We start from the raw sequence: 14,457 nt of genomic DNA, 5'->3' as shown, positions 1-14,457 counted from the left end.
TACACTACAGTATATTGTCCTGAATAGGAAATTCACTTTACAATAAAATAAATAAGCTAATGAACTATTAACCTTGTAATTTCTGATCATATAAAATAGCCAATCTTTTAGTAAAATCTTTATTTTTGTAATCATGAAATAAATGGCCTATAGAAATTATCATTAATAATTACATTGAAATGAGCATTTGGACACTAGTGAAAGGTGGCATGTTCACTGAATTGACAGAAGGCATGTGACTTAAGGTAGTTCGTGTTTGTCTCTATAGTCTCTAAAAGATAGAAGACAAGTTAAGCTAAATGGATACATGGAATCGTAATGAAAGTTAACTTGAAGAGAATGCTGAAGATTAGAGCAGTAGCTGGGTCAATGAAACATGTTACTACGTTCAAATGTTGCTGATTTGAAGGTAATTTTAAGACCAAATTAATTTTAAGACCATATTACTAGCACATGATTTTGTTGCAAAGAAAATTCTAGTCATAGAAAGTAAATGTACTTTTAAAAATAAATGTTATTCAATCTTTTATTTAAATTTTAATGAGTGTCTTTTGGAATTTATCAAGTTTACCAAAAACCACAGGATACGCAAATAGCTCAGGGGTTTTGTCCAATATTGCTAAGTCCCTGTTGTAGACTCTAGGTGTATGCTAAGACTCTAGGGAAAATGAAGGGGGGGTGTCATTGTGCTTGTTAAGGATGGTTGAACACAATAAAATTTTGTGTCTGAACAATTCATCAGTTTTATTTCAACAGGATTTTCATGAGCAAAATTCCCAGTGAAATTTTATAAGTACTTAATGTGTCTCATTACCAGAGAAGGCAGGAATGATTTATGCTGGCAAATTAAGCAAAGGTAATTAAAGTTTCAAATAAAAATAGCATGCACCACTACCAAAAGGGACTCATAAAATAAATAAACAGTAACATTAAAATTTTTAATGCTCTTCACGTGTGATTTGCTCACAAAGTGATTTGGTAGGGTGTTTAGTTTACAAGTACTTACTCTGAAGTCCCTACACAGGGGGAAACGCCAACACATTAAAAAGTTGTCTGTTTACATTTAGGTCTTTAGTCCATTTTGAGTTTACTTTTCTGTGTATGGTGTTAGAGAATGTTCTAATGTGCTTCTTTTCCATGCAGCTGTCTAGTTTTCCCAACACCATTCCTCCTTTGTATATTCTTGACTCCTTTGTTGTAGGTTAAATGATCATAGGTGTGTGCGTTTATTTCTGGGCTTTCTATTCCACTCCATTGATCTATATTTCTATTTTGTGCCAGTATCATACTTTTTCATACATATCATTTCATGTATTTTTCATACATTTTCATACATATCATACAGCATCATATATACATGAGAAATCTGTATGCAGATCAAGAAGCAACAGTTAGAACTGGGCATGGAACAACAGACTGGTTCCAAATAGGAAAAGGAGTATGTCAAGGCTGTATATTGTCACCCTGCTTCTTTAACTTCTATGCAGAGTACATCATGAGAAATGCTGGGCTGGAAGAAGCACAAGTTGGAATTAAGATGGCCAGGAGAAGTATCAATAACCTCAGATATGCAGATGACACCACCCTTATGGCAGAAAGTGAAGAGGAACTAAGGAGCCTCCTGATGAACATCAAAGAGGAAAGTGAAAAATTTGGCCTAAAACTCAACATTAAGAAAACTAAGATCATGGCATCTGGTCCCATCACTTCATGGCAAATAGATGGGGAAACAATGGAAACAGTGACAGACTTTATTTTCTTGGGCTCCAAAATCACTGCAAATGGTGACTGCAGCCATGAAATTAAAAGATGCTTGTTCCTTGGAAGAAAAGCTGTGACCAATATGGACAGCATATTAAAAAGCAGAGACATTTCTTTGCCAACAAAGGTCCATCTACTCAAAGCAATGGTTTTTCTAGTGGTCATATATGGATGTGAGAGTTGGACTATAAAGAAAGCTGAGTGCCAAAGGATTGATGCTCTTGAACTGTGATGTTGAAGAAGACTTTTGAGAGTCCCTTGGACTGCAAGGAGATCAAACCAGTCAGTCCTAAGGAAATCAGTCCTGAATATTCATTGGAAGGACTGATGCTGAAACTGAAACTCCAATAATTTGTCCAACTGATGCGAAGAACTGACATTGGAAAAGACCCTGATCCTGGGAAAGACTGAAGGCATGAGGAGAAAATAAGCAAAGAATCCAAAAATTTGCAGAAGCTCTCAACAGACATTTTTTCAAGGAAGATATGTAGATGGCCAAAAGGCACGTGAAAAGATGCTCAGTTCAGTTCAGTTGCTCAGTCGTGTCTGACTCTTTGCGACCCCATGAACTGCAGCACACCAGGCCTCCCTGTCCATCACCAACTCCTGGAGTCCACCCAAACCCATGTCCATTCAGTCAGTGATGCCATCCAACCATCTCATCCTCTGTCGTCCCCTTCTCCTCCCGTCCTCAATCTTTCCCAGCATCAGGGTCTTTTCCAATGAATCAGCTCTTCGCATCAGGTGGCCAAAGTATTGGAGTTTTAGCTTCAACATCAGTCCTTCCAGTGAACACCCAGGACTGATTTCCTTTAGGATGGACTGGTTGGATCTCCTTGCAGCCCGAGGGACTCTCGAATCTTCTCCAACACCACAGTTCAAAAGCATCAATTCTTTGTTCCTCAGCCGTCTTTATAGTCCAACTCTCACATCCATTCATGGTCGCTGGAAAAACCATAGCCTTGACTAGATGGACCTTTGTTGACAAACTAATGTCTCTGCTTTTTAATATGCTGTCTAGGTTGGTCATAACTTTCTTTCCAAGGAGTAAATGTCTTTTAATTTCATGGTTGCAATCACCATCTGCAGTGATTTTGCAGCCCCCCAAAAATAAATTCTGACACTGTTTCCACTGTTTCCCCATCTATTTGCCTTGAAGTGATGGGACTGGATGCCATGATCTTAGTTTTCTGAATGTTGAGCTTTAAGCCAACTTTTTCCACTGTCCTCTTTCACTTTCATCAAGAGGCTTTTTAGTTCCTCTTCACTTTCTGACATGAGGGTGGTGTCATCTGCATATCTGAGATTATTGATATTTCTCCTGGCAATTTTGATTCCAGCTTGTGCTTCTTCCAGCCCAGCGTTTCTCATGATGTACTCTGCATAGAAGTTAAAGAAGCAGGGTGACAATATACAGCCTTGACATTCTCCTTTTCCTATGTGGTACCAATCTGTTTTTCCATGTCCAGTTCTAACTGTTGCTTCCTGACCTGCATACAGGTTTCTCGAGAGGCAGGTCATGTGGTCTGGTATCCCCGTATCTTTTAGAATTTTCCGCAGTTTATTGTGATCCACACGGTCAAAGGCTTTGGCATAGTCAATAAAGCAGAAAAACATTCACTAATTATTAGAGAAATACAAATCAAAACTACAATGAAGTATCACCTGAAACTGGTCAAAGTGAGCATCATTAAAATGTCTACAAACAATAAATGCTGAGAGGGTGTGGAGAAAAGGGATCCCTCTTATACTGTTAGTGCGAATGTAAATTGGTGATCCCAATAGAGAACAGCATGAAAGTTGCTTAAAAAATTAAAAATAAATCTACCATATCATTAGCAATCCCAAACCTGGGCGGAAAACTGGGGAAAAGGTACATGCCCCTCAGTGTTCATTGCAGCACTATTCACAATAGCCAAGGTATGTAAGCAACCTAAATGTTGATCATTAGAGGAATGGATAAAGAAGATATGGTACATATATACCATGGAATATTAGTGATAAAAAGGAAATAAATAATGCCATTTGTAGCAACATGGATGAAACTAGATATTATAATACTAAGTGAAGCATGTCAGAGACAAATACCATATATTACTTATATATGGTGTCTAAAAAAAAATTATACAAATGAAATTATTTACCAAAAAGGCAGACTTACAGACTTCAAAAACAAATTTATGTTTGCTGAAGGGAAAAGGTGGTGGGGAGGAATAAATCGGCAATCTGGGATTAACATATGAACACTACTAGAATGTAGTATTTCTTGGACTTGTAGAGTTCCTTGGAGAGCAAAAGATCAAACCAGCCAATTCTCAAGGAAATCAACCCTGAATATCCATTGAAAGGCTTGCTGCTGAATGCCCAATTCTTTGGCCACCTGTTGTGAAGAGCTGACTCACCTGATGAAAAGACCCTGATGCTGGGAAAGATTGAGAGCAGGAGGACAAGGGGGCGACAGAGGATTGGATGGTTGAATGGCATCACCAACTCAATGGATATGAGCAAACTTCAGGAGATAGTGAAGGAGAGGGAAGCCTGGCATGCTGCAGATGGATAGAAAAGAATTGGACACAGTTTAGAAATTGAACAACACAGACAACAACTACTATAATGGGATTCCCAGGAGGTGCAATGGTAGATAATCCACCTGCCAATTCAGGAGATGCAGGTTTAGTTCCTGGGTTGGAAAGATCCCCTGAAGAAGGGAATGACAGCTCATTGATGCCCTGGAAAATCTTATGGCCAAAAGAGCCAGGAAGGCTACAGTCCACAGGTTCACAAAGAGTTGAACACACACAAACACACACACTCTTGCACACATACACATAAAATAGAAAGTCAATAAGGACCTACTATATAGCACAGGGAACTCTATTGAAAGTTCTGTGATAACCTATATGGGAAAAGAATCTGAGAAAGAATGGAGATATATATATATATATATATATATATATATGTTTCCCGTATAGATTAGTTTCATGTATACAGTGAATCACAGAATCACTTTGCTCTACACATGAAACTAACACAACATGGCAATCAATTATATTTCAATATAAAATAAAAATTAAATTTAAAAAGTGGCCTAATTAAAAGGGGATTCAAGGGCAAATTAATAGTGGGTATTTCCTTTCTTTGGTATTGAAAAAAAGGGTTTATTTTCTCACCTGTTTCATTAGTTGCAAAATGCAAAACTGTCTAAAATGTCAGCAAGTTCATGAAGGGGAAATGTAGCTACAAATACTGATGCTAAATTGACACACAAAAAAATAAAAAAAAAATAAGATGTATAGGACACCAGGTCATATTAGAAATGGCAAAGAAAATTCAGTAGATTTCAGACTGCAAAAGGAGATGTCATGCCAGTTAGAAGCCTGTGAACAAGAAAACAATATTGGGGTGATCTAGATTTTGCAATTTTATAGTTGGTAATAATGCAGCTGATGTTCTTTTGTATCCCATATTACAAAATGTCTACTCAATCATTGTAAAATTCACATGCACGTTTTTGATATGTCTGCCTTGATGACATGTAAGTTATATGAGGAAGAAAATTCAATGCATTAAGCAATGTAACTAATATAAAATATCATGTGTTTCAGTGTTGACTATCTGGTGATGTCCATGTGTAGAGTCTTCTCTTGTGTTGTTGGAGGAGGGTGTTTGCCATGACCAGTGTGTTCTCTTGGCAAAACTCTATTAGCCTTTTGCCCTGCTTCATTCTGTACTCCAAGGCTGAATACACCTGTTACTCCAGGTGTTTCTTGACTTCCCACCTATGCATTCCAGTCCCCTATAATGAAAAAGGCATCTTTTGGGGGTGTTAGTTCTAAATGGTCTTGTAGGTCTTCAAAGACCTGTTCAACTTCAGCTTCTTCAGCATTACTGGTCAGGGCATAGACTTGGATTACCATGATATTGAATGGTTTGCCTTGGTAACGAACAGAGATCATTCTGTTGTTTTTGAGATTGAATCCAAGTACTGCATTTCAGACTCTCTTGTTGACTATGATGGCTACTCCATCTCTTCTAAGGAATTCTTGCCCACAATAGTAGATATAATGGTCATCTGAGTTAAATTCACCCTTTCCAGTCCATTTTAGTTCGCTGATTCCTAAAATGTCAACGTTCACACTTGCCATCTCCTGTTTGACCACTTCCAATTTGCCTTGATTAATAACATTCTATGGTGCTATGAAATATTGCTCTTTACAGCATCAGACCTTCCTCCCATCACCAGTCACATCCACAACTGTGTGTTGTTTTTGTTTTGGCTCCATATCTTCATTCTTTCTGGAATTATTTCCCCACTGATCTCCAGTAGCATATTGGGCACCTACCGACATGGGCACTTCATCTTTCAGTGTCCTATCTTTTTGCCTTTTCATACTCTTCACATGTATGGATGTGAGAGTTGGACTATAAAGAAAGTTGAGTGCAGAAGAATGGATGCTTTTGAACTGTGGTGTTGGAGAAGACTCTTGAGAGTCCCTTGGACTGCAAGGAGATCCAACCATTCCATCCTAAAGGAAATCAGTCCTGAATATTCATTGAAAAGACTGGTGTTGAAGCTGAAACTCCAATACTTTGGGCCACCCGATGTGAAGAGCTGACTCATTTGAAAAGACCCTGATTCTGGGAAAGATTGAAGGCAGGAGGAGAAGGGGACGACAGAGGATGAGATGGTTGGATGCCATCACTGACTCAATGGACATAGTTTGAATAAACTCCAGGAGTTGGTGATGGACAGGGAGGCCTGGCAATCTGCAGTCCATGGGGTTGCAAAGAGTCAGACACGACTGAGCAACTGAACTGAATTGATCATGTATTTGGTTATAAAATACATTTGATTATAAAGCCAACACACTGATCTTTGGACTGAAACTCAAGAAGAGTTAACTTTGTTCAATTTAGTATTACAAATATCTAGCAAAATACCTAGTTCACTAGGTAAGGACTTCACATTACTGAGCACATAATAATGATCTGTACTGTATTCTAAAAGACTGTGATACAAACTGATATACAAAGTGAACAAAACAAACAAAAAATATACTTGCCATTTCAAGATTGAAAAAAAAAAATAGGTTTACTTTTCTTCCTTTTATAATGTGAAATTCACCTCTTAAAAATACTACTTTCACTCATAAATGATAGGGCTTAAAAGATTAACGGATCTTCCAAAGGGCATTAAACTTTAAAAAATATTGACTCATTACTTACCCATGTCCATTGAGTTGGTGATGCCATCCAACCATCTCATCCTCTGCCATCCCCTTCTCCTCCTGCCCTCAGTCTTCCCCAGCATCAGGGTCTTCTCAAATGAGTCAGCTCTTTGCACCAGGTGGCCAAAGTATTGGCGTTTCAGCTTCAACATCAGTCCTACCAATGAACACCCAGGACTGATCTCCTTTAGGATGGACTGGTTGGATCTCCTTGCAGTCCAAGGGACTCTCAAGAGTGTTCTCCAATGCCACAGTTCAAAAGCATCAATTATTCAGTGCTCAACTTTCTTTATAGTCCAACTCTCACATCCATATATGACTACTGGAAAAAACCATAGCCTTGACTAGACAAAACTTTGTTGACAAAGTAACATCTCTGCTTTTTAATATGCTGACTAAATTTACTGTATCTGAATAAAAAATGTCAGTAAGTGTGAAATGTTAATAGTAATACAGATAGTGACATATAAGCTTAATGAATCACATTACCACACTAGACGGAATGGTGAAGAAAAAACTAAGTTACTTTGGAAATCAGTTTTTTAATTGCAAATATAAAGCTAAAGACAAAACAAATTAGACAACAGAATACACATAAGAAAACCACACAAATCTAAAGATAGGTTGGTAAATTTGTGGCTCAAGTAATATGGGTTAAAAATTCAGAAATAAGCTCATTTTTTACCAGTGTTGAAAATAAGTAAATATTTCATGGAAAGTGATAGCCAGGTTTCTCACTGTCAGGGAAAACAACGTTATAACATAAATTTTGCTTAAATTGATTCTATGAGGTCTTATGGATAGTGAATCTAATCAGGTATAAATAATGATAGCACTTGAAATATTTTAGGTAGCATATACTACATGCTAGACTCTTCTTAAAATTTTATAAACATGTGTTCATATTATACAATTTGTAGTTTATGCATCTTATCTCATTAAACTTTTTTTATACCTTCAAGTAATCTGAAATAGCAGAGAAAATTTTCACATATCTCTTTTTGGTTATTTATTTTATTTTTAGTAAGCAGATAATTGCTTTGCAATATTGTAATGGTTTCTGCTCTACATCAATCACAGTCATACACATGCAGGGAACCCAAAGACAGTGCTCATGCATCCTCTTAACATCAGAGCTGTCCATATATTTTTTTGTTTATCATTTTTAGGAATCTATCATACATTTACACTATTTACTGTATAGATCTACACTTAAAAGTGAACCATGATATTTGTTAACATGTCGTGTTTCAGGCTACCTAGTTTGAATTGGACTTTTGTGAGTTTCCTACTGTAACACATGATATTAGAAATGAAAGTCCTTTCTATAGGAAATACCTTGATGTATTTCTTTGTAAAGTGCTGATAAATCAATATACCTGACTTCTGAAAATTTATGGAATTTTATGATAGCAAGTTAATTTCTATAATATGAATATATGTGTGTGTGTGTGTGTAAATCCTCAAATTTCAAAGGACATTTTTGATACCCAAACATAACAAATTTTTTCAAGCTAATTTGATAAAGAAAATCAAAGATGTAGTGATGTTGGGTATATTAATATGTCTTGAAAATCCCAAATTTGGGGTTAAATGCACTAAAAATGGGCATTCCCAGGTGGCTCAGTAGTAAAAATCTGCCTTAGGAGACGTGGGTTTGATCCCTGTATCGGGAAGATCTTAGAGAAGGAAATAATAACACCTGCAGTATTTTTGCCTGGAAAATCCCATGGACAGAGGAGTCTGGTGGGCTACAATCCATAGGGGCACAAAGAGCCAGACAAGACTGAGCAACTGAGCACACACTGAAAATACTGGTAAAGTCCTAATTTTATCCTTTATTATGGTTACCAACAAAGGGTTCTAATATATCTAATGAAATACTATTTTGAGACTAATCTTGAATTGAATTTAAGTACAACAAATTGAAACCTTAGCTCTGCTAGCATTTCCTGACACTGTAGAAGATATATATTCCCTGGTGTCTAACAATTTGGGATGTATAACAGAAGAAATCACACTCTTGTCAAAACATTTAATACTGAGGCTATAGGTCTTCTGTGTATTGCCTGGTTTGTGAGCACTTCCTTAAATTCTTAATTACTTTCTCCGTAGGAAGATCTGAGGGTTGCAATATCATCATAAACTTCCAGGACCAACATTTGGAAGTGTCAGTTAAAGACATGCTTTACGATAAGGTATCTTTAAATGGCTTTGTCCCTAGTTGAACACTTTTTCTTAAGTATTTGGTGAAAAGCCAACTCAAGCCTCTGAGTTATATTTATGTTTGGCAAATTGTGGCTTTCTTTGGAGTTAAGAAATCACAGAAAGCCTAGAGTAAACATGAAAAAATATCTGGAAAGCATGAAGATCTTTCTCTGCACATGGGTCATCTCTGAAATGAGAGTCAAGAAATAAAGTGAACGATATTTCTGCAGTTGGCCAAATTTACAAGGTTATTGCTACGTACAAGTCTCTGTTTTTCAACAAATGTTGTAGAAAAAGTTAAATAAAAAAAGAAAGAAAAACAGTGAAAGTTAAACTGGGTGTATATAATTCTCAAGCACATTGTTTTGAATGAATATTCTAAGATTTTTAAAATTTATTTATTTTTTAATTAAAGGGTAATCACTTTACAGAATTTTGTTGTTTTCTGTCAAAAATCATCATGAATCAGCCATAGGTATACATATGCCCCCTCTCTCTTGAACATCCCTTCCATCTCCCTTCTGAACCCACCCCTCTAGGTTGATACAGAACTCCTGTTTGAGTTCTGTGAGTCAAAGAGCAAATTTCCATTGGCTATCTATTTTACACATGGTAATGTAAGTTTCCATGTTTCTCACTCCATACATCTTACCTTCTCCTCCCCTCTCCCCCATGTCCATAAGTCTGTTTTCTATGTCTGTTTCTCTATTGCTGCCCTGTGAATAAATTCATCAGTACCACCTTTCTAGATTCCATATATATGCATTAGTATACAATATTATCTTTCTCTTTCTTACTTACTTCACTCTGTGTAATAAGCTCTAGGTTTATCTACCTCATTATAACTGACTCAAATACATTCCTTTTTATGGCTGAGTAATATTCCTTTCTGTATATGTACCACAGTTTCTTTATCCATTCATCTCTCAGTGGACATCTAGGTTGTATCCATATTCTAGCTATTGTAAATAGTATGCAGTGAACATTGAGGTACATGTGTCTTTTTCAATTCATTTTCCTCAGGGTATATGCCTAGGAGTGGGATTGCTGGCTCATGTTGTGGTTTTACTCCTAGCTTTTTAAGGAATCTCTATACCGTCTTTAGTGGCTGTATATATTTATATTCCTACGAACAGTGCAAGAAGGTTCCATTTTCTCCACAGGCTCTCCAACATTTATTGTTTGTAGGCATTTTGATGGTGGACATTCTGACCAGGGATAGGTGATATCTCATTGTAATTTTAGGTCTTTTCTCGGCTTTTTGATTGGATTATTTGTTTTTCTGGTATTGACTTGTATGAGCTACTTGTATATTTTGGAAATTAATCCATTGTCAGTTGTTTCAGTTGCTATTATTTTTTCTAATTCTGAAGATTGTCTTTTCACCTTGCTTGTAGTTTCCTTTGCTGTGGAAAAACTTTTAAGTTTAATTAGGTCTCACTTGTTTATTTTTGTTTTCATTCCATTACTCTAAGAGGTGGTTCATAGAGGATCTTGCTTTGATTTATGTCATGAAATGTTATGCCTATGTTTTCTTCTAATAGTTTTATAGATTCTGGTCTTACATTTAGGTGTTTAATCCATTTTGAGTTTATCTTTCCATATGGTGTTAGGAAGTGTTTTAATTTCATTTTTTTACACATAGTTGTCCAGTTTTCCCAGCACCATTTGTTGAAGAAGCTGTCTTTGCCCCATTGTATATTCTTGCCTGCTTTGTCAAAAATAAGGTACCCATAGGTGCATGGGTTTATTTCTGTGCTTTTTCCTTGTTCCATTGGTCTATATTTCTGCTTTTGTGCTAGTGCCATACTGTTTTGATGACTGTAGCATTGTAATATAATCTGAAGTCAGGAAGGTTGATTCCTATGACCCCATTCTTTTTTCTCAAGTCTGCTTTGGCTGTTAGGGGTCTTTTGTGTTTCCATATGAATTGTGAAATTTTTGGTTCTACTTCTGTGAAAAATGCCATTGATAACTTGATAGGGATCACACTAACTCTGTAGATTGCATTTGTAGTATAATCATTTTCACAATTTTGACTCTTCCTACCTAGGAACATGGACTATCTCTTCATCTGTTTATGTCATCTTTGATTTCTTTCATCAGTGTCTTGTAATTTTAGATATACAATTCTTTAGACTCCTTAGGTGTGTTTGTCCTAGATACTTTATTCTAGGAGTCTTGCTTTGATTTATGTAATTGAGTGTTCTGCCTATGTTTTCCTCCAAGTGTTATTTAGTTTCTGGTCTTACATTTAGTTCTTTAATCCATTTTGTTCCATGTCCAGTTATAACTGTTGCTTCCTGACCTGCACACAGATTTATCAAGACAGAATTAATTCTCAAGAGAGAATTAATCTTTCAACAGTAATTCATTTTTACTACTGTTTCTTTCATTTCTTTTTCACTTATTTCTGCTCTTATCTTCATGATTTCTTTCCTTCTGCTGATTTTTTGTTGTTGTTCTTCCTCTTTTTCCCTTTGTTTTAGGTGTAAAGTTATGTTGTCTATTCAATTGTTTTATTTTTTATTGAGGTAGGAACATATTGCTATAAACTTCCTCTTAGAACTGCTTTTGCTGTATCCCATAGGTTTTTAGTTGTCGTGTTTTCATTGTCATTTGTTTCTAGGAATTTTTTTTAAATTTTCCTTTTGATTTCTTCCATAACCTGTTCATTATTTAGAAATGTATTGTCTAGTTTCCATGTGTTTGTGATTTTTTGCAGTTTTTTTTTTTTTTTTTCTTCTTGTAATTGATATCTAGTCTCATAGCATTGTGGTCAGAAAAGATACCTGATACAATTTCAATTTTCTTAAAGTTATTGAGGTTTGATTTGTGAACCAAGAGGTAGTCTGTCCTGGAGAATATTCCATGTGCACTTGAGAAGAAGTTGTATTCTTCTGAATTTGGATGGAATGTCCTAAATAAATCAATGCCCATTGTAAGTGGGATGTTAAAGTCTCCTACTATTATTATGTTACTGCCAATTTCTCCTTTTATGTCTGTTCATGTTTGTCTTATGTATTGAGATGCTCCTATGTGGGGTACATAGACATTTACAATTATTATGTCTTCCTCTTGGGTTGATCCCTTGATCATTATATAGTGTCCTTCCTTATCTCTTGCAATCTTCTTTATTTTCATGTCAGTTTTGTCTGATATTAGGATTGCTTCTCCAGCTTTCTTCTGATTTCCATTTGCATAGAATATATTTTTCTATCCTCTCACTTTCAGTCTATATATGTCTTTAGGTCTGAAGTGAGTTTCTTGTAGATAGCATATATATGGGTCTTGTTTTTATATCCATTCAGCCAGTCTGTGACGTTTGGTTTGGAGCATTTAATCCATTTATATTTAAAGTAATTATTGATATATATATATGTTAATATTGCCATTTTCCTAATTGTTTGGGTTTTGTTTTTGCAGATCTTTTTCTTCACTTGCATTTACTGACTATATAAGTCCTTTCAACATTTGTTGCAAAGCTGATTTGGTGGTGCTTTAAAAGTCTCTTAACTTTTGCTTGTCTGTAAAGGTTTTGATTTCTCCATAAATTTTGAATGAGATCCTTTCTAGTTAACATATTCTTATTTGTAGGCTTTTCCTTTTCAGTACCTTAAAAATATCCTGCCATTCCCTTCTGGCCTGCAGAGTTTCTGCTGAAAGATCAGCTGTTGAACATATGGGGTTTCCCTTGTATGTTACTTGTTGCTTTCCCTTGCTGCTTTTAATATTCTTGATATATTGAGAATCATTACCAAACATTTCTGTGAATATCATTTTAATGTTCTTGTCATGATTAATTTATCTATCATGGCACTTTTATTTATGTTGACTCTTTTAAAATTTTGAAGTACACTTAATCTATTAATTTTTAATTAAAAGTACTCGTTACAAATATTTTACATGCTTTGTTAATTGTTGTCTTTGTTAGCTGGAAAAAGCTATGGATTTTTATTTAATTTGATAATGACAGGGCACATGTAAAATGAAACTTCACAAACCACAAATTCTCCTGTAGAACAATGAACAATACAGCTATGTAAATAAAGTTTGGAGTAAATTAAGCTATTTTATTGGTATGCAAGCTGAGAGGGGGGAATTCAGAGCATTCTAGGACTCTGATTTGTGTGAGGATAAAAGTAAGACATTTATTCATTTTATAATTTCTTATATTCTGTTAATATAGTGTGGTAAAATTCCAAGGGTGATATTTAATTAGAAGATGTAATTTTTACTTAATTTTTTCTTTATTTGGAGGATAATTTCTTTCCAGTATTGTGGTGGTTATTGCCATATATCAACATGAATCACCCACGGGTGCATGTGTCTTCCTGTCCTGAACCTACCCTCCCACCCCCCTCCCCATCCCTCTGGATTGTCCCAGAGCACCGGCTTTGAGTGCCCTGCTTCAGGGATCAAACTTGCACTGGTCAGAAGATGTAATTTTAAATAGATAAATTGGACAAATAAAATGAGGGAAAACCTTACTACAAAAGAAGAAAATATGATGAATAAGCATAAAAGGGGCCTAATGAATTACACAAAATAAGATGGCTGAAATACAGCATGGAATAACAATGATAATCATAAAAGTGACACTCCCTGTGAAGATGGATAGTATATGATTTGATGTATAACAATTATTAATATATCAGGCCAACATCAGACAACACAGACTTTAATTAAAAAACCAAACCATTCTTAAGAATAAGGAAATATACACTATTAAGGTAAGTTTAATTTAGCCTGTCTTTGATGAGATCTATTACTAAAAATTTAATTGCATTTTGATACACTAGCTGAAGACAGTTTAATGTACTTAAAGATAAAATAAAGTGGAAATAAAATATAAGTTCTGTAGATTCCTCAGTTTTCTTGACAGTATTCTATTTCTTAGCTTGCAAATCTATTTTTCTTTGACAAAGCATTGTGAAATACAACTGAAATTAGTAGATTTTCCTTCCCACATTCAGTCAACATCCACCCGATCATTTTTTTTTATATGCCTTACTATGCTATTAAGGTTAAATACTATCTTCATTATTTTTAAGTATCATGTTAAGTATATAATTTTATTATCATAATTGAAATGAAGTTGATTATATGTATACTTTATATAAATATGCAGATTGAGATGTCCAGTGAATGTTTTCCTGATTAATATCCTCATTCTTTGAGTTTCCTTCACTTCATTGCTTTCCTTGGAGATTTACTGCAGTCTAGCCACAATTTCACTGATATTGTTTTTTGATTGTCA

This window comes from Cervus elaphus, chromosome 14 (assembly GCF_910594005.1).
Source record: "Cervus elaphus chromosome 14, mCerEla1.1, whole genome shotgun sequence".
Lineage (NCBI taxonomy): Eukaryota > Metazoa > Chordata > Mammalia > Artiodactyla > Cervidae > Cervus > Cervus elaphus.
The sequence above is the reverse complement of the archived record's forward strand: the minus strand, read 5'-3'. Positions refer to the sequence as shown.